Source organism: Neoarius graeffei, chromosome 3 (genome assembly GCF_027579695.1).
Source record: "Neoarius graeffei isolate fNeoGra1 chromosome 3, fNeoGra1.pri, whole genome shotgun sequence".
NCBI classification, from domain to species: Eukaryota; Metazoa; Chordata; class Actinopteri; order Siluriformes; family Ariidae; genus Neoarius; species Neoarius graeffei.
In genome coordinates, this window is record NC_083571.1 from 50,812,662 (window position 1) to 50,838,943 (window position 26,282).

Consider the following 26,282-nt stretch of genomic DNA (forward strand, 5'->3'; position numbering starts at 1 on the left):
TGCAACTGTGAGCAAAAACACCAAAACTCTTGCAACCCTCATAGTGGCTCGATTACAGTGTTATGGTAACGAAGAAAAATAGCAAAAAAAAAAGCAAAGATAAGACAAGTAGGAAAAATAGAGAAAAAGGATCAGGAGCGTTCGTCGCAGGCTGCATGCGAGCTGGCGCATGCACACTAATGAGTATATCGACAAATTGTTTTAATAAGTTTGCATAGTTTTTGTTTGTGAATGTGTCTATATCATAAAAAGAAAATCACGCATTGGCTTGAAGATATGAAGTTTATCTTCTCGTGTTGAAAAACTTGCATTTTTCACATGAAATACATTGCTGACCTGAGTGAGATATTTTCTGATATTTCACTCCGATGATGTGTTTTCCTGCTGAATTGATGTGCGTTGTCAAAATGGTGAACCGGTTCAAAATTAAAATTCCTTTGATTTACTTGCGGGTTATTTATTTATTTATTGTGGAGGTGTCTATATAATATAAAGAACATTATACGGTGGGGGGGAAGATTTGAAGTTTATCTTCTCATGTTGAAAAATGTGTCACTTGTTTGCTCCACTCACTCATGATTCATACATTCACCACTCAAAGATAAACTTCATATCTTCACTCAACCGTGTAATATCCTCTATATAATTAGCATGGTATGAAAAACACAATATCGCACATATTAAAGCATGTGGTATACATTACAGACCAGTGTAAATAGATTATTATTATTTTGCAATTTTTGTATTGTTATATTGTTAATCTGGGGGTCAGCATAGTGGTGTAGTGATTAGCACTGTTGCCTCACGTCAAGAAGGTTCTGGGTTCGAGCCCAGTAGCTGATGGGGGCCTTTCTGTGTGGAGTTTGCATGTTCTCCCCCACAATCCAAAGACATACGGTTAGGTTAACATGGGGCAGTGACGGCCTGACATTGGGCTGAAGTGCCTTTTAGCAAGACACCAAATCCACAGCTGCTCCGCAGTTGTGGGTTCGGTGCCTTGAATTTCTTTCTCACTGTCTATCACCTTATATACCACTTTGTATACCACATTGATAATTTTTTCCTCCTTTTATTTATATATATATATATATATATATATATATATATATATATATATATATATATATATAATTTTTTAAAAAAATTCTGCAATTAAAGTACATTTTATATTGTTTTACAACCACTTCTGTGAAATTATTGCTATTGCAGCTGGTGTTATAATCATGTTTAAAACTCGTGGGACTTATTATTATTATTATTATTATTATTATTATTATTATTATTATTATTATTCAGGTAATGGTTAATTTATGTGATTGAGTCATGTACCCAAAAACTAAATAAACAAATGTCCCAAAAGCAGAGGTTGAGTTCATCTCCAAATTGTCTAGGTATAAATATGTGTTTTTATATCAGTACTGCAAAACTGCATGGGGGGAAAAAATTTGAGAGCTAAATCATGCACTGGTACTAAAGGGGGAAAAAACTTTTGTGAGAAGAGAAATGTGAGGCCTGTGCATGCATAACATCACTGCCAGCATTTTAACCACAGAGACGATAACACAGACAAGAGAGAAGATACAGATAAGATATTTTAGCACACTGAGCAAATTCACACGCACACACAGACACAGACACACGCATGCTTAAACCCCAGCACAAACTGAAACCCGATGTGTACTATCTGAAATAAGCTAACTTTCACATTCAGTAACTTACTTTTTAAACACCTGCATTATTCTACCATTAACATTGGTTCAGTTTACTTTCTTAAATTGTTTCAAACTGGTTTATGTATTTCAATGTATATGGGTGCAGAGGAAATTTAAAAAAAAAAAAAAATAATAATAATAATAATAATAATAATAATAATAATAATTATTATTATTATTATTATTATTATTATTATTATGCCCACCTTGGGCTACCACCTTTTCATGGTGGTAGGTCTTGCGTGCCTCGACGATCGTGAAAGCTGTGCTGGTGGGAGCAAATGCTCCTGGTAGGGCCACCCAAGCCAGACAGGTCGAAGGTGAGAGGCCAGACACAGAGTAGTTCAATAGCCTGTGGCTGAGAAATACCGGGTTGGTGCCCAGTGGGGCATAGTCATGTCTTATGGGTAGGAGGGACCCTTTAATCTTGGTTGATATCCTTCCTAGAGATGGTGTCTCAATAAAAATACCTTAAAATTCACTTCAGTTATGAGTGAAATGTCTGTTACAAATAATGTAAATAACAGTGTGAACGGGGCTGGAACCAGTGGTGAAGGTCCCTTGCCCAGTAGGTGTCTCACTGACCCACAGAGTGGGCCCAACCATCATCAGGTAACTGCGATGAGAAAAAAGGGGACCAAGAAGATGAATATGGTTGTTATGGAGTGTTATTTTCGGAGTAACTCAGTTGATGAAAATGATATCCCTCTAAGAGGATACAGACAGAGATTACTCAGAGAGTGGAATATGAGAGGGCTATTCCCAACAACCGAGTAGCGCCTCTGTGATCAGGCAATAAGGAAAAAATGGATGGTTGACAAAACTGGAATTGGAAGGGATAAAAAGGAAAATACAGGTTGATAACGGTAACAAGGAAAATTCGGATGAAGAAATTCATGAAAATGAAGGAGTTGAAAGGAGTCGCGGTGAGCCTATAGAAAATAAAGAAAGAGAGATTGGCATTGCGAATTAACATGGACAAATTAAGCATGGAGGATCAAATCACTGTTCGAGAAACGTTGGAAATACTTCGGTTGAGGGAATTCACAGATTACAAAGATTTTTAAAAAGTGGATAGTAGAAGGCTAAAGAGCATAACAGGCAATGCTAATAGGCTGCTCCTCTACATAGAAGTACAAGCTATCATGGAAATACAATAAAATATTGGTTAATTTATGTGTTTATACGGTGGATATAAAAAAAGTGTACACACCCCGCTAAAATGATAGGTTTTTCTGATGTAAAAAAAAAAGAGACCATGATAAATAATTTCAAAACTTTCCCCACCTTTAATGTGACCTATAACCTGTACAATTCAATTGAAAAACAAAGAAATCTGTTACAGGGAAAATCATAAAATAGAAAAAAAAAAAACTTACAAATCATACCAAAATCCAACTGAAAATCTGTGGGGTAACCTGAAGAGGGCTGTGCACAAGAGATGCCCTCACAATCTGACAGATTTGGAGCACTTTTGCAAGGAAGAGTGGGCAAATATTGTGGCAGGCTGATAGACTCCGACCCAAAAAGACTGAATACTGTAATTAAATCAAAAGGTGCTTCAACAAAGTATTAGTTTAAGGGTGTGCACACTTATGCAACCAGCTTATTGTACTTTTTTTTTTCTTTTTTATGCTTTCCCCCGAACAGATTTGTTTTTCCATTGAATTGTACAGGTTATAGATCACATTAAAGGTGGGAAAAGTTTTGAAATTATTTATCATGGTCTCATTTTTTTACTTTACATCCAAAAAACTTATCATTTTAATGGGGAGTGTACACTTTTTTTATATCCATTGTACATATTTATACAAAAACTAAATAAACAAATATCCCAGAAGCAGAGCTTGATTTCATCTCAAAATTCTCAATGTATATATATTTTTATTTTTATTTTTTTAAATATTAGTATCGCAGAACTGCATGAAAAAAGCTTTGAACACCAAATTACACACTGGAACTAATTGGGGGGGGGGGGGGGGTCTTATGGTAATAGGGAAGGCTGAAGCCTGTGTGTGTTCAACATCACTGCCAGCATTTTAACCACAGGCACGATAAGACAGGCAAGAGAGAAGATACAGATAAGATATTTTAGCACACTGTGCAAATTCATAACACACACACACACACACACACACACACACACACACACACACACACACACACATAAACCCCAGTACAAACTGAAAACCTATCTACACTATCTGAAATGAGATTTCAGACACTGAATTTTTACATTCAGTAACATTTTAAACACCTGTATTATTCTGCTTTTAACACTGGTTAAATTTACATTCTTAGTGTTTACAATTGGATTATGTATTTCAAAACACCCATAGTAAAGGCAAAAATCTATACTGATGCAGTTGAAATAATAATAATAATAATAATAATAATAATAATAATAATAATAATTTTCTTCCCCATTTATTTTATGTAATTTTATTTTCTATTATTTACTGTTTTGCTTTTACTTCTGGAAAGCACATTGAACTGCCACTGTGTATGAAATGTGCTATATAAATAAACTTGCCTTGCCTTGCCTAATAATAATAATAATAATAATAATAATAATAATAATAATACATGTTCAGTTGCTACTTCATATTTATTGATAAATATGAAGTTATTTTGTTATTAATATTTTTATTATGTCAGCAATTTCTAATGGCAATATATATAGTTTATTTTGATGATTCAGTTTGTCAATAACAAGTAAAAATATGTCACAAAGGAGTCAGAAGTGACAGGATGCAACCAAAATTCTGATCATATTCTACAATGGGTCAGAGAACATGAAGACACACATCAAACCACAATGAAACACAATTAAGAGTATTAAGCAAGAAGAAACTCTTAAAGCAGATATGCAGAACCTTTATTTTTAAATAAATTTCTGAGTGGATAGTATCTCCACCCTTGACTCTTGTATGCTGCATAAATGATAATTAAAATATATATATTTTTGAGTTAAAATTGACCCCAAAGTTGGCATTTGAGCTGCCCTGCTGAGCCAGCCAGCCTTGAGTGCGTGACGTCACAGCAGGAACTGGTTTTAAGGCCGAGTCCTTTTTCAGCTATAGACCAAAGTCATATAAATAAAAATTTATGGTGAAAGTAAGAAATGCCGTTACCGACTTGCTCAACTAAGACTGATTGGACTTCATTGATTGTGGGTTGACTCTCATTAAAACAGGATAGGTGTTATAACTTATGCAACATACATGTACAAGCATGCATTTTCACTAATAAAACATAAAAGGCTAATTAAATAATCAGATGAACTGAGACAATCACATTCTGAAGCAAATTAAATAATCTTATACCAGTAACTTAAACACATAATACAAGTTACATGTATTCATGGAAACAACGGGTTGTTTTTGATATTTTTTTTAATCCAAATGAGAGTCAGGTGGCACGGTGGTGTAGTGGTTAGCGCTGTCGCCTCACAGCAAGAAGGTCCGGGTTCGAGCCCCGTGGCCGGCGAAGGGCTTTCTGTGTGGAGTTTGCATGTTCTCCCTGTGTCGGCGTGGGTTTCCTCCGGGTGCTTTGGTTTCCCCCAAAGACATGCAGGTTAGGTTAACTGGTGACTCTAAATTGACCGTGTGAATGGTTGTCTATGCATCAGCCCTGTGATGACCTGGTGACTTGTCCAGGGTGTACCCTGCCTTTTGCCCATAGTCAGCTGGGACTATGTGCAGCACACATCTATGTGGCATGGCAATAAATTAGCTCAAAATGGAGGATCGGAGTTGCAGTCAGCTCTGCGTTTTAGTATAGCGGAAATGGCGATGAGACCGATAGACTTCCTGCTGTGACGTTTCGGATGTCAACGCCATTCAATCAGACCGCTACCTATATGAATCACTTTAATCATAAAAATTACTATATTAGATTTATTGTTAACGCTTAAAACTATTCCTGTGCCATTCTTGAGGTCTCAAGGCATTTATAAACAAAAGTGAGGCCATGGCTCTGCGTATATGCTTTAAACCAGGGCTTTTCAAAGTGTGGGGTGCGCCTCCCCTGGGGGGCGCCAGAGTTCTTCGGGGGGGCGCAACGTGAGGAAACATAAACCAGAATAAGTTACTATTGCGGACATTTAGCGAACTTCAGCTAGCCTTTGCCAGAGACAAAATGGATCGATTTTTAGTACCTAAAGCGACAGTGAGTGAGGAGACAGAGTCTGGGCCAAGCAAAAAACAGACCCTCCAGGATTTCGCGATGTTGCGATTTGCAACTTCAACGCAAATTCAACCAATCCCCGCAAATTCAGGGCGGTGTTGCAATAATATCCAATCACCACAACCTTCCCGCAAATTTGACCAATCGTTGGCGTCGTATTGAGGTGACGTTGACAAACTACCTTCCGCCTTACTTCCGTGTATACATTCAAGAGAAGCAGCATGCGCGCAGTGTTGCCAGATTGGGCGGTTTTAAGTGCCTTTTGGCGGGTTTTGAACATATTTTGGACTAGAAAACGTCAGCAGTATCTGGCAACACTGTATGTGCGAGACAATGTTTATATAGGCTTAAATTCTGTTACTGAAAGTGTGTTATGTTTACAGTGAAGGACTGTATGCACTTTACATTATTTTTTTTACTTAATACAAGAAATTAATGGATGCCAACATTTTTGCCAAAATGGTATTTTATTTTCCATTGTTTAGGCAGCTTCAGAATCATACTGTGAGATTCTGGTCAAATTGTTTCTTTTTTTTCTATGAAGCCTGAGCCATTTATTTTATTAGTTTATAATTATTGTTTAATTTAGTCTTCAGGAGAGACTGCCTGCACACAGTACTAGTATTAATGTTTATTTTTTTTTCTTACATGAAAGCTGAGACATTTATATTATATTTTAAGGTAACTTCATGTTGTGCTGTGAGGTTCTATGCACTTTAACTTTTGAACCAACAGGTGCATTTGGATAAGTAAAGCCTATTTTTCTGCATTTTTGTAGTCCGGGTAATCTTTTATATTGGTAAAGTTGTTTATAGGACCATTTCTCAGTGTCTTTGTTTTTTTAATCAATAGTTTTTTGGTAATAACTTAATATTTAACATGTCACTCAATTTTAATCACTAAAAGAGAAAATCACAACAATTCCTCGCAACTTTCACTTCCCCCTGCAATGTAATTGCAACAAAAACCTAAAAAACACCGCAACTTTCATCGCAATTTTTTGGAAAACCCCCGCAACATCAGACATTTCAGCCCGCAACAATCACAAAAAAGGCCTGCGGAATCCTGGGGGGGACTGAAAAAAGAAGGAAGTATGACCACGATTATTTAAAGTTTGGATTTTCATGGACTGGATCTGAAGATGCTCCTCTGCCACAGTGTGTTGTCTGCCAAGAGGTGCTAGCTAACGATGCTATGAGATGTTTAAAATGTGTAAAACAAGATGTTTTAAAAAGATAAGCATAGATGTTTAAAATGTGTAAAAGAAAAAAATTAAAATGTGTACAACAACCATTTTTTTTAAATACGAATGGAACATTAAGTATAGCAACAACAAAAATTGTGAGGGTGGGCGCTGTTGTTTATTTGCTCTCTGAGGGGGGGCTGACTCTCCCACACTTTGAAAACCCCTGCTTTAAACAACAGGAACCAAAGTATCCTGTCAAGGTAAAAATCAAAACCTGTAAACATGGAAGGGTAATGCAATAACAAACCACAATCACAACACCAAAGATGACATACTGTTATCCAATGAGAACAACCTCAAAAACAAACAAACAATAAAATAACCCAGAGTCCTTAAGCAAAGCAAATAATTTATTGTGTGTGTCCCTGAAGACGAGAACAAACAGAAGGGATGTTGAAATCAATCTCATATTCACTAAATAGTCCAATATTAATGGAAAGCCAGTAAGTAAATAGTCAACAAAAATAACGTATGTATAAAATGATCAGAATAAAGATGGTAACCCTGAGCACTAGCTTCCTGTTTGTGGCCTTTACAATGTCAGGAGGGGATTTGCAAATCAATAAGCTTGTGATTACGCATAAAAATGCAGGCATCAGACAAAAACCCATATTTATTACTGGAAAAAACAACAACAACAACAGTTTTCAGAGATGAACTGGCACCCGCTTGTTACCAGCCAGACAACGATGCAGAGGGGAATCGAGTAGGTTCGTGAGAAAATAACAGCAAGTGATGGATATTTTTGAGTAAAGATTTCAGTGACATTAAGGTCAGGACTCTGTTGGGGCCAATTCATGTGTGAAAATGATTCCTCATGCTTCCTGAACCACTCTTTCACAATTTGAGCCCGAGTCATCAGGGAAGAAAAAAATCCATTGATGGGATAACCTGGTTATTCAGAACATTCAGATCATCAGCTAACTTCATTTTATTGCCACATAGCATTCCTGAGCTTCGACCTGACCAACTGAAGCAACCCCAGATCATAACACTGCCTCCAGAGGCTTGTACAGTGGCCAATATGCATGATGGGTGCATCACTTCATGTGATTCCCTTCTTACTCTGAATCGCCCATCATTCTGGAATTGCGTAAATCTGGACTCATCAGGCCACATGACCTTTTTCCATTGCTCCAGACTCCAATCTCTATCCTTCCTAGCAAATTGTAGCCTTCTCTTCTGATTAGACTCATTAACAAGTGGTTTTCTTATGGCCACACAGCTGTTTAGTCCCAATCCCCTAAGTTCTTGTTGCATTGTGCATTTGGAAATGTTTTTACTTTCACCCTTAAACATAGCTGTGAGTTCTACTGTTTTTTTTTAAGCTTCGACTTCATCAAGCATTCAAATGAGGTCTAATCATGGTCAGTCAATTTTTATTTTTTATTTTTTTCTGAGCACATCTCTTCCATAGAGTTGATAATCCACCACTATCCTTCCAGGCTTTAATAATGTGTTTGACAGTTCTTAACAACAAAAGCAGTGAACATATAATGATCTTCTCTTCCTTTTCTGATTTTATTTTTATGTGAAATGTCAGCATTTATCCTCCACGTGAGCAAATGTATTTGATTTTGGATTTTTGTGGAAAAAAGAGTTATTGCAGCACCATACTCATAAAATAAAAAATAAAAATATATATATATATATATATATATATATATATATATATATTAGTGCTGTCAAAAATGTCGCGTTATTAACACGTTAACTTGACTCAATTTTAACGGCGATAATTTTTTTATCGCGAGATTAACGCTCTGTGACATAATGTAGGTTTTTCATAAGCTTTTGAAACTGCCAGGAACTTGGAACAGAGACTTTGCTTAGAAAAACGATAGCAGCTAGACTGTAATGCCCCGCACAGCCAGAGTCCTCTGCCCTCCTCCCCCAAAGAACCAGTGCGGGCAGGGCGCGCTAGTAGAGATGGGATTTATGGCTCTTTGATGGGATCCGCATCTTTGTGATCCCTTCGTTGAAAAGAGCCGTTCAAAAGACTGGCTCATTTGGCTCTTTTTAAATATTTATTCAGTTTTAAGAAGACAGCGTCTAAAGAAGCCAGATCCGTCTGAACTGTAAACTCAATGCTATCCCAGAAATCCTTCCTGTAATATGCAAATTTGGCCGCATCTGATTGGACAGCGTGACACATCAACAGGCAGAAAGTGTAAAAGTACAAAATGTGTTAAGTGAGCTGAAACAGTAAAGATCAGATTCAATGCAATATTTATCAATGAACAACTTAAAGTTAATATAATAGTGTACTTTATATTATAATCAAGCATGTCAAGCCTACCATCACTGTGTAACCTGTCTCTCTGATTAGAGTTGTAGACTAACTCAAGCAGTAGATTACTTCACTCATGGTTCTCTTGTTAGTCTCGGGACGAAGAGCCACAGTGCTCAGCTTAGGTTTCAGTTTGCAGTGGCTGTGTCAAGACGTGTTATGCTTTGCAATAAGAAAAACATTGGTACAAAACAAGCCCATTCACTTTTTTATGCTGGTAAGAGAATTACAATGGTTTTTCGTGTGACAAAAATGTGCGATTAAATTGTGATTAATCGCGAGTTAACTATGACAGTCGCGACATTAATCGCGATTAAATATTTTAATCGCTTGACAGCACTAATATATATATAATATATAATACACAGAATGCTATAAAGAAAAGAGACCGGGGTTGAATTCTGTGGATGAATGCAGCATCTCAGTGACAATCATGTAAGGTGATTACACAGAGTGAAACACTTCCTAAATGTTGTTTGTTTGAGCTGATATTTTTCAGCCCATGTTACTGACACATTTGAAACACATTATCAGCAGTGACTGAGAGTGTGAAATACAGTTACAGGTGTAAAAATACAAAGGAGGTGGATTATATACTTTTCCATTTTTCTGACCAGCATTCTTTTGGAGCAGAAACTTAAAAATAAATAGATGGAGCACAAATTGTCTGATGAGAGAAGTACAAAATTGAACAAAGGGACAGACGACAGAGTTTGGTTTTTTTGTTTGTTTGTTTGTTTGTTTTGTGTGTGTGTGTGGGGGGGGTTGAATAATTATTTTTCAATTTAGTATGTTTGGTATTCACGGTACAAGCTTGGTAAGTCATTCCCAGAACACACACAAAGGTCCTCTGTGTGTGTTTGCTATAAGAGTTTTCCCCACATCATTCTAATTATGTCATTAATAGATGAGATGAGACTTTATGATATAATTATATGACATAACAACATAACATGAAATCCTACTATTGTTTTTGTCATGATAAATGTTAGATTTTAGCCTGTTATCTAATATCATGCAGTGAATAACACACAGAATTTATGGTGATGTTTATTATGACAATTTGACACAGACAGATTAATATCAGAATACATATTCCATATTTGTGGCAAAGCAAAAGCTTACTGAGGAACCAACAAACTAGAAGCCATTAGATGTGGAAAAAAGATACGTTACAGGTGTTTTAGCACATCCTCTTACCCAGAGCAACATACACCAAGTTGAACAATTTTTACCTCATCTGCATGTCTTTGAAGTGGGAGGAAACCTACACACACGCGGAAAGAGCATTCAAACTCCACACAGAAAGGCCCCGTCAGCACTGAGGTTCGAATCTGGAACCTTCTTGCTGTGAGGTGACAACGGTAACCACTGCACCACTGTGCCCCCTCTCATCTGACAGCATTACACAAGAGCAATGGAAGTAACATTTAATGGACAGTAATATTATTTAAAATAATATTATTTACAATTATATTGCTATTTATATTTTTTACATGAACAATAAATATGAACAGTTGAAAAGGTAACATTTCATTTCTATTTGAAATGAAATATTTTGATCATTCAGTTCATCAGTAACCAGTAAAAAAGGTATCATATACAGCCCCAATTCCAAAATAGTTGAATGTGAAGATTTGTAAATCATGGAAAGCCTATATTTCATTGAAAATAGTACAAAGACAACAGATGAAATGTTGAAACTGAGATTTTATTGTTTTTTGGAAAAAAAATGCTCATTTTGAATTTAATGTCAGCAACATGCTTCAAAAAAGTTGGGACAGGGGCAAGTTTACCATTGTGTTGCATCACCTCTACTTTAAACAACACCATGTAAACACTTGGGAACTGAGGAGACCAAAGAGAAATGTTGTCCCATTCTTGGTTGGTTTGGCGTGGTCTTGCTGAAAGAAGAAAATTATTTTCCCTGAAAATCATTTTCCTTCCCTGAAAATGATTTTGTCTGGATGGCAGCATATTGCTCTGAAACATGTATATATATCATTCAGCATTAATGATGCCTTTCCAGATGTACAAGCTACCCATGTTATGTGCACTAATGCACCCTCATACCATCACAGATGCTGGCTTTTGAACTGTGCACTGATAACAAGCCAGATGGTCCCGCTCCTCTGGTGAAAACATGAAAACATGGTGTCCATGATTTCTAAAAATCATTTCTATTTTTGGTTCATCAGACCTCAGGACAATTTTTCACTTCATCTCAGTCCATCCATTATCTGTAGCTGCTTCTCCTGTACAGGGTCACAGGCAAGCTGGAGCTTATCCCAGCTGACTATGGGTGAGAGGCAGGGTACACCTGGACAAGTCAGTCATCACAGAACTGACACCTACCGTAGAGACACACAACCCTTCACACCTACAGTCAATTTAAAGCGACCAATTAGTCTAACCTGAATGTCTTTGGACTGTGGGGGAAACCAGAGCACCGGGAGGAAACCCACACACACAACATACAAACTCAATACAGAAAGGCCCACATCAGCCACTGGGCTCGAACCCAGGACCTTCTTTCTGTGAGACGACAGTGCTAACCACTACACCACCATACCACCCACTTCACCTCAGTCCATCGTAGAAGAGCGCGGGCCCAGAGAAGGTGGTAGTGTTTCTGGATATTGTTAATATATGGTTTTAACTTGCATTTGTGGATGCTGCAATGAACTGTTTTCACAGACGATGGTTTTCTGAAGTGTTTTCTCAAGGAGCCCATACAGTGATTTCCACGACAGACATGTTTCTGCTTTTAATGCAGTGTCACCTGAGGGCCTGAAGATCACAAGCATCCAATGTTAGTTTTCAGCCTTGTCTCTTGCATTTCTCCAGATTCTCTGAATCGTTTCATGCTATTATGTACCATAGATGATGTGATCCCCAAATTCTTTTCAATTTTACATTGAGGAACATTATGCTTAAATTGTTGCAGTTTGCCCACACAGTCTTTCACAGAGCACTGAACCCATCCCCATCTTTACTTCTGAAAGACTCAGCCTCTCTGGGATGCTCTACCCAATCATGTAACTGACCTGTTGCCAATTAACTTTAACATTACACAACATTTTCAGTCTTTTGTTGCCCCGTCCCAAATTTTCTGAAACATGTTGCTGATGTCAATTTCAAAATGAACATATGTTTTTCAAAAATCATTCAAATTTCTCAGTTGCAACATTTGATATGTTGTCTTTGTACTATTTTCAATGAAATGTAGGGTTTCCATGATTTGCAAATCTTCACATTCTGCTTTTATTAAGGTTTTATACAGTGTCCCAACTTTTTTGGAATTGGATATAGAATTTATTATTGCGCTGCAAAATATGCTTTAGTTTGAACCAAACGATTTTCCCTGCAGACGAGAACACAGAGGAGGGGCTCTGAAATCAGTCTCATACTCACTAGAACCTCCAACATAAAAAAGGAAGATTTAAAAAAAAAAACAATTCAAGAAAAATGGCACATATAAAATGATCAGAGTAAACATGGCAACACTTAGCACTAGCACGCCTGGCTTCTTGTCTGTGGCCTGGTTGGTGTCAGGAGAGGCGTTACAATTCACGATACAAATATATAGTGTATATAGCATGCATATATATAAAAATATATGCTCATTTTAGCAGCAGAGTGGTGTAGTGGTTAGCATGGTCGCCTCACAGCAAGAAGGTTCCGAGTTCGAACCCAGCGGCCAGCAAGGGCCTTTCTGTGTGGAGTTTGCATGTTCTCCCCGTGTCTGCGTGGGTTTCCTCCGGGTGCTCCAGTTTCCCCCGCAATCCTAAGGCGTGCAGTTAGGTTGATGTGGGGCGGCCTTGGGCTGAGGTGTCCTAGAGCAAGGTACCTGACCCCTGACTGCTCCCTGGGCACTCTGGTGTGGCTGCCCACTGCTCTGAGTGTGTGTGTGTTCACTGCTTCAGATGGTTTACATGCAGAGGATGAATTTCACTGTGCTTGAAGTGTGCATGTGATGAATAAAGGTTTCTTCTTCTTCTATACATGTGACTACACACACAATTACAGGCATTGCTGATAAAAAATATATTCATTTAAAAAAATATATCTTGGAAGGATCTGGCACCCAATTCCAAATAAAGATGCATAGAGTAAAAATAGAGCAGGATGGGAAGAAAATAACAGCATGTGATGATGGATATTTTTGAGTAAGAATGCTTTCTAATGTCACCAGCTGGTGAAGTAGATGCCCACAGAGCCTAGCTCCCAATAACAGTACTCTCAAAATTATACAAATATTGTCTGCTTTGCAAATGTATCTTACAACTGGACTCAGAATCAGCTCCAGCAGGTCACTGATTAGGAGGAAAATGGCGTTGACTGAGATTACACCTCCACTCTTATGATGTTGGTACAGAATACTGAAAGTCAAAAGCAGAGCTAGAAAATCGACACATGCACCAGTGATGAGGACGATGGAATAACGGGGTTTTTTTTCTGTGTTTTCATAAAAATAGCATGTGGGAAAATGATGGCAACAGTCATACATGGCTTGTTCTCGCTTCTGCTTCTTTATGTGCTGTAATAAAATATGGTATGTGTAATAAATAAAGCATTTTGGAACAGGTTGTTATAAATAATAAATACTTAATTGGTGAAGGAGACCAACATGAAGTGAAGCTGATTACTTTTTAGAAAAATACGTTCAGAAGTGTTTCATTGCATTTACATCACAGCAATGTCAATTATTACAACCTTAAATTTTGCTAAAGAATGGCATGTCTTATTTTTAGCTATTTTTAGTTCCACTTAATGTTGTGGAAAGTCCACAAGACTACATCCTGTACATTTCTGTTATCATCGCTATATACAAACATTCCCTCAGCAGCCTCTGTTTTCTCCCTGGTTTTAAGTTAATAAAACAGAAAATGCAGCTTGTCATGCTCCAGAGAAATTGTAAAGTGGTCATTTTCTTTGTCCTGTGGATTTTCCCATGGTTACAAAGCTGTGACACTGAAAACTCCTTCCATTAATGTTAAATAAATGTCTCTTTTACCATATCAAAAAATAAATTTCTTTCTTTAATGAAAAAACTTTAACCAATTTATCAACAGTTGTCAATTATGTAGAATGTACTACATACATGGCCCTGTGAAAGAGATGCTACGATCGAAATGATAATGGATTAAAAAGAACACATTAAGATCAGCTGCTATTTGAATTATAGCCAGAACTATTGTCAGAGCTGCAATACAGAAAATTAATCAAAAATCTTTACCAATCAGATTTAAGAATTCAAAAGTGCAATGGTACCATAATTTTATGATTATACTTACATTGAGTTATATTTGTATTTCAGTTATAGTACTTACCAACACCACTGAAGACCCAGAGGAAAATAACTGACTGAAAACCAAACTGCAGTCACACAATATGTTTACCTGTAAAATACAGCAAAACTATGACATAACATATGGTACATATGGAATTGTGTGGTAAAGAAAGAAGCATTAAAAACACAAAACATAGTTCATATTTTAAATACTTCAAAGTTGCCAGCGTTTACCTTGATGACGCTTTGCACACTTGTGGCATTATCTTAACCAGCTTCATGAGGTATTCACCTGGAAACGCTTTTCAATTAACAGGTGCCTCATCAAAAGTTACTCAGTGCAGTTTCTTGCCATTTTAATGCATTTGAGACCATCAGATAGAAAATATTAAATAATAAAAAAATACAGTCAACAGCCCTATTCGACAACTGTAGTTATCCATATTATATCAATAACCGCTCAACTAAGTAAAGAGAAACATCAGTCCATAATTAGTTTAAGAGATGAAGTGTCTTTTTATTAATATAAATAAAGAAAAAAAACCCCCACTGAATTACATGCTGTATACAAACTTTTTGGGAATTGAGCTTTTGGTTTGGGTGGCACGGTGGTGTAGTGGTTAGCGCTGTCGCCTCACAGCAAGAAGGCCCTGGGTTCGAGCCCCGGGGCTGGCGAGGGCCTTTCTGTGTGGAGTTTGCATGTTCTCCCCGTGTCTGCGTGGGTTTCCTCCGGGTGCTCCGGTTTCCTCCACAGTCCAAAGACATGCAGGTTAGGTTAACTGGTGACTCTAAATTGACCGTAGGTGTGAATGTGAGTGTGAATGGTTGTCTGTGTCTATGTGTCAGCCCTGTGATGACCTGGCGACTTGTCCAGGGTGTACCCCGCCTTTCGCCCGTAGTCAGCTGGGATGGGCTCCAGCTTGCCTGCGACCCTGTAGAAGGATAAAGCGGCTAGAGATAATGAGATGAGATGAGCTTTTGGTTTTTGGTTGGACTCTCCATGTTTTTAATGTTCCAGAATAAGAGCATTAATTTAAAAGTAGTTTCTTCTTTCTTGTCATTTAAAATACATAGTTTTATCACCATCATAATTCTCCTCCTCATCATCATCAATATCAGCATCATCATCCTGTGTGCCTAACTGCATGTCTTTGGACTGTGGGGAAATGGGAACACCCGGAGAAAACCCACGCAGACACGAGAAGAACATGCAAACTCCACACAGAAAGGCCCCCGTCTGCCACTGGGCTTGAACCCAGAACCTTTTTGCTGTGAGGTGACAGTCCTAATCACTATACCACCGTACCATGCGAGAACCAAATTGGAGTCTTATAATATCTTTACCTGCATAGAAACTGTAATAATCTAGAGAAAAAGAAAAATAATGAGAAGTAAGGATCCTGTTATTTTATGGACTCACAGGAGTGCCATGAAGAAAGAATAAATCTGGAAAACAATAAGAAAACTAGACAGCGACACTCTAACGAGTGCAAACCCCGCCTTTTCCCTATTAAAATACATTGGGCGAAAATTTCGAAGTTCTGCCATGACCTTGACCTTTGACCTCCAAAATTTAATGGTTTCCTTCCTGGGTGATTGGCAACACGTACAAAATTTGGTCCAAATCGATCCATTGGTTCTTGAGATATCTTGCAGACACACAGACAGACAGATACACACACACACAGACTGACGCAGGTGAAAATAATAACCCCTCTGACTACTGTCGGCGGGGTTAATAAATGTTGAAAAAGATTGCGTGTGCAATTTTATATATATATATATATATATATATATATATATATATATATATATATGCGCATGTATGCACACACACACACACACACACACACTACTGTGCAAAAGTTTTAAGCGTGCTATATTTTTTATACAAACTTTGTTATACATTTCTATTTTATGACTTCTACATTATCGAGTCTGCACAAAAACATTTTAAGAGTTCCAAATGTTCATTTTCCAGCACAAAATTAAATGTTACAGAAAAAAAAAAAGTTTCTCTCTGAGCAGCTTATTACATAAGAGGCCACTTTTCAGATTAAAAAAAGAAAAATGTAATGAAGGCTACTGGATTTTGCTGCAAAATTAAGAAGTGTCACAAAGTGTAGATGACCCTGTCAATCACACTTTTGAGTTTGTTCATTTGAACCTATAAGATATAGAAAAGGACTTTTATTGAAGTATTGAAGAACATTAATGCACTTGCAAGAAAGACTTTTATTGATTTAACGTGTATTGCAACAGAGACTCTTATTTTGATATGTGCACTTCAGAGGAAGAAAACGAGACTTGTCAGGGCAAAACTGCGCATCAGCGTTCAATGTTCAAATGATAGCGCACCTTGCTGATAGGGTCACCAAGCTCTTACGGTGTTTGAAGGCTGTCCCAGTGTTTATGGTGCCAAATGTAATGTATTTCTACAGTTTAAGGTTACAGTAAAAGGTTTACAGTTCTGCAAAGACACATTTTGTAACCGTATTTAACTTTGGACTGAATTTTGTAATAAACACTGCTTTTGACACCAGTTTTTGAGCCATCTATCAGCGGAGGTAGCCACAGTAAGAGCTTGAGCCTCACCGAGTTTCCAGCCACTGCAAAGACAACGACGAGCGAGGAAGACCGAGGGATACGATGGGCCTAATCATCCTATGTGATTCACATCGTCCACGACGCAGAGCTCCATTTCCTACACGGACAGAGACCGGCGTAAGAGGCCTTCGAGCAATGGTTCATCGGTTCTCAGTCAACAGGGAGTGCTGTGACACCACGGGCAGCGAGCGGAGGAACTTGGTGGATGGTCAAGATACGGCTAACAGGTTTGAGTGAACTCAACGGATAACAGCAGACAGGTAAAAGTGAATACTGCAAATAGTTACGGACTGCTAAAATAATCGACAATAGTAAGGACTATCTGTTTCGGCGCTGAACTAAACAAAAGCGGATGGAACTCGGCACTCTGGAAGAAACTTGGCGCTAAGCTATAGACAAAGGAGAATATCTTGGCGCTCTAATCACAGACTTGATTGCTGGTTCGGACTTCTGAAGATTTAAAACAAACCTTTCTTATATTCTAATGGACTCAACGCCACAGTGATTAAGGTTAATAGCCTATACAGTTTGACTGATATTTAGCCTACCCTATGTTATTGAGTTTGGGCTTAGCCTATTGTCTGACATTTCGATATTGACTTCTGGCCTACTGATTTCATTGAACAAGATAGTTTATTTTTGTTGTGGAAGTTAAATAGACTACTTTCAAAATGTCACTGCCTGGGTCACTGCATTTAGAGTCAGGGTTAGAGGAAGACCAAACTCCCGAAATAGAAACTAATGAAGTTGATGACACCTTAGAGGATGAAAGTAATGCATGTAAAGACCCAGAAGGGAGAAATCAAAATGAAGAACGCACACTAGCTAACTTAAAAGAACCACTTCAACATGCCTAGACTGATAACCAAGGCCTACGCCGCTCTGAGCACAGTCGTGTCCCTACTGAAAAGATGGTTGCCTATCAGAAAGAAGAGGCCAAGAGAAAGGAAGGAAAATTTCTAGGCGCTTATCAAAATTGGAACGCTGAGGTTCGTAACACATGCGAACAACTAAAAATCAGACATCTCTTCAACCCAACTAGCCATCCTTGTAGATGTGTTAGAACAAGCAAAGAATAACGTACTAAAACCGTATGATGAAATAAGGCAACTTGTCACAGCTTCATCGGATGTAAGGTGACGATTAGATGCTTGTGAGGCTGTGACTGCTGACATTATCAAAATTGCCTATGAAAGAATAGCAGGCATTGATGAGTTTGATGCTGTAAGGGAGAGAAACCGCCTTCGCGCTCTACTTGAGTGTGATTATGCCCATTCTATCTATGGGTCCACTGTCTCTTGAGTAAGTCACGAACATAGCCAACACTCTGATGTGTCCTGCTTAGCAGCTAAACGAGCAGATGCTGCTGCAGAAGTTGCAGCTAAAGAAGCAGCATATGAAGTGATGTTGGAGGAAAGGAAGTATAAAGATAAAATACAGCAATTAGAACAACAACACAAGAAAGCCCTGGAATCTCAAAAATCCAAATTAGCGCAGTTGCAGGCAGAGAAAAACTTAAAGGCAGCTCAGGCTAAATTAAAGGTCTACACCCAAGAAACAGAAAGAGAAACGAATGCCCTGCCCTTTAACTGCAATGTTGAAATTAAACCAAACCCAGAACAAATTACAACTCAATGTAAACTTAGCTTTCTGGGCTAATTGTCAAATGAGGGTACACCGTCCTTCACACAGGCCCTTCAGGATAGCATAGCCTTAAGCAGACTACCAACGCCGGAGCCTTCAGTGTTCACTGGAGACCCGATCGAGTTCATAGAGTGGAAATCATCCTTCATGGCACTTATTGATCAGAAAAACATTTCTGCTGCGGACAAACTCTTCTACCTAAAGAAATATGTGGGTGGTCCAGCCCATAAAACATTAGAGGGTGTCTTCTACAGAAATGATAAGGATGCTTATAATGATTCTTGGACCAGACTAAACACACGCTATGGACAGCCATTTACTTTACAAAAGGCTTTCAGAGACAGGCTTTCTAACTGGCCAAGAATCAATCCAAAGGATGCAGTCAGTCTGAGAGAATTTTCTGATTTTCTAAATGCCTGCCAAGATGCAATGCCTCATGTGAAAGGCCTACAGATCTTGAATGATTGTCAAGAAAACCAAAATTTAGTACAGAAACTACCTGACTGGGCCATATCTCGGTGGAATCGGCAAGTCACACAAACCTTGAGTCAAAATCATGAATTCCCACCATTCCAAGAGTTTGCTGCATTTGTGGCATTAGAAGCAGAAATCACATGCAACCCTGTAACCTCCTTCTTTGCCCTTCACTCACCAGAAATCCCTGCAGAGAAACGAAACCTAAAAGACAACAATGGAGGAAAGGTTAGAGTGTTAAGCACACAAATAAACAAACAATGACGAGCAGAACACAGAAAAAACACCTACAAAGCCACCTTGTGCATTTTGCCAAGAGGATAAACATCAGTTGCCCAGCTGTGCCAAATTCATAGCTAAAGACTTTTTTTTTGATTACTTTATTCTGAACAATAAAGAAGAAAGATATAAAAATAAAAATTTAAATAAAAAATGCAATAATCAAAACATCGTCATAAACAGAATAGCGTAGCCACAAGGCAATAACATAATGTTCAGAAAGGATTAGGAAGAAGTAATAACTTATCCAATCCTAACCCTCTATACCACCGCTAATCAAATGTCACTTTCCACCATAATAAACTATATATACAAAAGAAAACAAAAGCAATAAACAAAAAAGAAAACATACCAACATACCAAAACATACCGACATGGGTATATATATCGACCAAATCAAATCATATATACAGATACTTATGTTATGCATATAGACACACATACAATACATATATACAGTACATACATATACACATACCTATAACTATACACTAAATACAAGAAGACCAGTCACAGACTTACTCTCAATTTCATCATCACCTATATAGTCTGCCTGTCCTCATTCTCATATATTTTTATTAACATGTTTTTATATAATTTTTTAAACAGTTTTATGTTGGTGCTATTTTTGAGTTCATTTTCCAGACCATTCCACAATTTCACCCCACAGACTGTTATGCACATACTTTTCATAGTTGTTCTAACATTTACTCTCTTAAAATTAATTTCCCCTCTCAGGTTATACCCACCCTGCCTTTCCATAAACGTATTTTGTACCTCACCCGGAAGAAGGTTATGTCTTGCTTTATACATAATTTGTGCAGTCTTGTGTTTAACCAGATCCGTGAATTTCAGAGTGTGTGCTTTTACGAATAATGCGTTTGTATGCTCAAGATATCCCGTATTATTGACAATTCTTATTGCTCTTTTTTGTAATGTGCATAACGGCTGCAGGTTAGATTTGTAGGTATTACCCCATATCTCCACACAGTAGCTCAGATATGGAAGTATGAGTGCATTATACAGGGTATGTAGTGATTTATAGTCCAGAATGTGTCTTGATTTCCCCAAAATTGCAGTAATCTTTGCTATTTTTGCTTTAACATGATTAATATGCGGTTTCCAGCAGACTTTATGATCAACAATCACACCCAGAACTTTTATTTCATAAACTCTTTCTATGGTTATGTTGTCAATTTTCAATTCAACTTGAGGGTTCGACTTATATTTTCCAAATAACATAATCTTTGTTTTACTCAAATTCAATGACAATTTGTTTATGTTAAACCACCTCATCTCATCTCATTATCTCTAGCCGCTTTATCCTTCTACAGGGTCGCAGGCAAGCTGGAGCCTCGTTAAACCACCTTTTTAATTTATTCATTTCGGTTGTGATTGTTTCCATAAGCTGCTGTGCATTGTCCCCGGCGCCAAAGATGTTTGTATCATCGGCAAATAATATGCATTTCATTATACTTGATACATTACATAAATCATTAATGTACAATATAAACAGTTTGGGACCTAAGACAGACCCTTGCGGTACTCCACATGTTATGGGCAAATAATCAGATGTGTGATCTCCAATTTTTACAAATTGTTGCCTGTTACTTATGTAAGTAGCTCCTCACCCAGTCCAAACCAACCCCTCTGATACCATACCTCTCTAATTTTTTGAATAGAATGTCGTGATTTATTGTGTCAAATGCTTTCTTTAGATCTATGAAAATTCCCATAACATGTTTTTTATTGTCTATACCATTTGTGATTTTCTCAATAAGTTCCATTAATGCCAGGGTTGTTGATCTGTCTTTCCGGAATCCGTATTGACTGTCAGCTAAAAGTTTATATTTTTCAATGAAGTTGTCTAGTTTTGCTGTGAACAGTTTTTCGAGGATCTTGGAGAACTGAGAGAGTAAAGAAACTGGCCTGTAATTTGTGTAATGGTGTCTATCTCCACATTTATATAAAGGTATAACTTTAGCTATTTTCATGTTGTTTGGAAATTTACCAGATTGAAAAGACATATTACATATGTGAGTAAATGGTTCTGCAATTTCTTCAATAACTTTTTTTATTAAACTCATGTCAATATCATTCCAGTCAGTGGAGGTTTTACTTTCACTTCTCCTTACAATATCTATGACCTCTTTTATGCCAACTGCACCAATGAATATAGATTTAGGATTTCTCTCCCATCGAGCAGCCTCCGCCCCTCCAGGTGTGTCTGTATCCTGAATCTTTTCTGCCAAATCTGATCCCACATTTACAAAGAATCTATTAAAACCATTTACCACTTCCTCCATATTATTTATTGATCTGTCATTCTCAATATAATGATCAGGGTAGCTTGTGTTTTTGTTTTTAGCTCTATTCCTAATAATACTATTCAGTACATTCCATAGCCCCTTCATGTTATTTTTATTACTATCTAATAATTTATTATAATATTCCTTCTTACATGTCCTCATAATGCTGGTTAATTTATTCTTGTATTTTTTATATTTAATTTCTGCCTCCAAAGTTCTTTTTTTTATGAATTGTCTATGCAGCGTGTTCTTTTTTTTTTACAGGCATTTTTTAATCCTTTGGTGATCCATGGACCATTTGCTTGTTTTTGTCCATCATTGTATTTCCTTACAGGACAGGTTTTATCATATAGTGTTTTAAAGATATTTAGGAATCCACTGTATGCTTTGTCAATATCTTCTTCCTCATATACGACTCTCCAGTTCTGTTTAAGTAATTCACTCTTAAGTATCCTTATGTTTTCTTCGGTTCTTATCCGTTTGTATTTCAGCTGATTCATATCCTTAGGTTTCCAGTAATTACAGTGATAGACAATAAATACAGGCAAATGGTCACTGTCATTATATAAAAGCCCACTTTCTGTATTATTTTCCATACTGTTTGTAAATATATTATCTATTAATGTTACACAATGAGAAGTAATTCTACTAGGTTTGGTGATTTTGGGGTATAAACCCATACTGTACATTGTATTTATGAAATCTTCTGTCATTTTATGCTTTTTTGGATTTAACAGATCAATATTATAATCCCCACAGATAAACACAGTCTTCTGCACTGAGTTAGAAAACATGTTTTCCATCCAGTTTTCAAATATATCGATACTTGATGCTGGAGTTCTGTACAAACAGCTCGCAATTATATTTTTTACTTTTTCCATCCAAATTTCCACTGTGATACATTCCACCAGATTATCAGCAGCTGCTGTCATACTCTCCACCACCTTATACTTCAGTCCTTTGTCCACATATATTGCCACACCTCCTCCTCTCTTTTTCACTCTGCTTATATGATTTATATCATAACCCTCCATCTCAAAGTCCACATCTCTGTCAGTGCTGATCCATGTCTCTGAAATTGCTATGATGTTGAATGGGTTCTTAAACTGTTTCAAATATTCTTTAATATTGTGGAAGTTGGCATATAGGCTCCTGCTACTGAAGTGGATGATTGATATACTATGCTTTGATTGGAAAGTTGCGTTGTAGTGCTCATCTGTGTAATAACTGCAGCTGTTTTCTATATCATTGAGTAAGTTGTTATCCGGATCAATATCATGTTCTATGTCCTGTATTTTATGTTCTGTATATACAAAGTTTTCTAGTCCTAATGTGTGTTTATTATCAGGAGTTGTCATGGCTGTAGTTTAAGGATACCTTGTTGTTGTACGTTTCGTTAATATTTGCTCAGCTCCTCCAGCTCCCGGATGACTAGTACTTTGGCTTGTTCTGGTGTTCCATTTAACTTGATGTATATTTTACAGTTTGAAGTCCATGTTGATTGTATTTTCTTCTGTTTTCTGAGTAGACGGGCCATTCTGGCAATGTCCGCATTTTTGTTTGTCAGGTGCTCATTGATGTAAACGTCTGATCCCTTCAGCCGTCTTCCCTGTTTCAGCAGTTCGTTTTTGTGTTTCCTATTTGCAAACCGAACTATTATTGCCGGTTTTGTCTTCTTGTTTCTCTTTGGGAGCGGGTGACAGGCCTCGATGTTTTCCCTGTCTAACTCAACTCCCTTTGAGCGGAGAAACGCCGCCACCTGTTGCTCCACCGATGCCGCGTCCTCCTCGCTCGGCTCCTCTCCGTTCCGCATCGTCACTGCCCGTGCATATGAACGAGGTTTCACTTCCAAGCCGGTGATTATGATGTCGTTCATTCTGGTAATATTGCTCCAGATCGGCCACCCGGTTCTCCAGCAAGTTAATCCGCTTGTCCTTCTCGGTGATTTTTAGCCTCAAGGCTTTAACTTCCTCCACCAGGCTCATGATGGTTTTCTGCTGTTGTCTAACAGCAGAAACCTCCTCCGTCAACATGTCGAGCGATCTTTTAATATCGTCAACCTCCTCAACCTGTGCTGTATTCTTTTTTGGTGGCATGTCGCGAAGCGAGGAACAACAAGCGGGGCGGCAGCAGCGCGGCAGGAAAATCTGAGGCTTCAGCCGTGGCCCGGGCCCGCTCTCAGCCCGCTCTCGCTCTCAGCGTGTTCCCGCGCAGCCTCTCAGCCCGCTCTCGCTCTCAGCGTGTTCCCGCGCAGCCTCTCAGCCCGCTCTCGCTCTCAGCGTGTTCCCGCGCAGCCTCTCAGCCCGCTCTCGCTCTCAGCGTGTTCCCGCGCAGCCTCTCAGCCCGCTCTCGCTGTCAGCGTGTTCCCGCGCAGCCTCTCAGCCCGCTCTCGCTTTCAGCGTGTTCCCGCTGAAATGTGTTTGACAATTCTTAACAACAACAAAAGCAGTGAACATATAATGATCTTCTCTTCCTTTTCGGATTTTATTTTTATGTGAAATGTCAGCATTTATCCTCCAAGTGAGCAAATGTATTTGATTTTTGTGGAAACAAGAGTTATTGCAGCACCATACTCATAATATATATATATATATATAATTTGTTTTTTTGAACAACGTGCGGTGTATTGTAATGTCTTAGCTCTTTGTTATTTTATTAATTTATTTATGTCACTTTCTCGTTGTCTTTCTTTTGTATGTACAAATAGTTACATACTTTTTTTATACATGTTCGAAATAAAAATAAATTCATTCATTCAAAAAATAAATTCATTCAAAATAAATTCATTCATTCATATATATATATATATAAAATATATATATATAATACACAGAATGCTATAAAGGGGCAGCACAGTGGTGTAGTGGTTAGCACTGTCGCCTCACAGCAAGAAGGTCCGGGTTCGAGCCCCGTGGCCGGCGAGGGCCTTTCTGTGTGGAGTTTGCATGTTCTCCCCGTGTCCGCGTGGGTTTCCTCCGGGTGCTCCGGTTTCCCCCACAGTCCAAAGACATGCAGGTTAGGTTAACTGGTGACTCTAGATTGACCGTAGGTGTGAATGTGAGTGTGAATGGTTGTCTGTGTCTATGTGTCAGCCCTGTGATGACCTGGCGACTTGTCCAGGGTGTACCCTGCCTTTCGTCCGTAGTCAGCTGGGATAGGCTCCAGCTTGCCTGCAACCCTGTAGAACAGGATAAAGCGGCTAGAGATAATGAGATGAGATGAGAATGCTATAAAGAAAAGAGACCGGGGTTGAATTCTGTGGATTAATGCAGCATCTCAGTGACAATCATGTCAGGTGATTACACAGAGTGAAACACTTCCTAAATTTTGTTTGTTTGTTTGTTTGTTTGTTTGAGCTGATATTTTTCAGCCCATGTTACTGACACATTTGAAACACATTATCAGCAGTGACTGAGAGCGTGAAATACAGTTACAGGTGTAAAAATACAAAGGAGGTGGATTATATACTTTTTCATTTTTCTGACCAACATTCTTTTGGAGCAGAAACTTAAAAATGAATAGATGGAGCACAAATTGTCTGATGAGAAAAGGACAAAATTGAACAAAGGGACAGATGATAGAACAGAGTTTGTTTTTTTTTGTTTTGTGTGTGTGTGTGGGGGGGGGGGGGGGGGGGGGGGGGTTTGAATAATTATTTTTCAATTTAGTATGTTTGGTATTCACGATACAAGCCTGGTAAGTCATTCCCAGAACACACACAAAGGTCCTCTGTGTGTGTTTGCTATAGGAGTTTTCCCCACATCATTCTAATTATGTCATTAATAGATGAGATGAGACCTTATGATATAATTATATGACATAACAAAACACAAAATCCTACTATAGTTTTTGTCATGATAAATGTTAGATTTTAGCCTCCTATCTAATATCATGCAGTGAATAACACACAATTTATGGTGATGTTTATTGACAATTTGACAGACAAATTAATATCAGAATACATATTCCATATTTGTGGCAAAGCAAAAGCTTACTGAGGAACCAACAAACTAGAAGCCATTAGATGTGGAAAAAAGATACGTTACAGGTATTTTAGCACATCCTCTTACCCAGAGCAACATACACCAAGTTGAACAATTTTTACCTCATCTGCATGTCTTTGAAGTGGGAGGAAACCTACACACACGCGGAAAGAGCATTCAAACTCCACACAGAAAGGCCCCCGTCAGCACTGAGGTTCGAATCTGGAACCTTCTTGCTGTGAGGTGACAACGGTAAC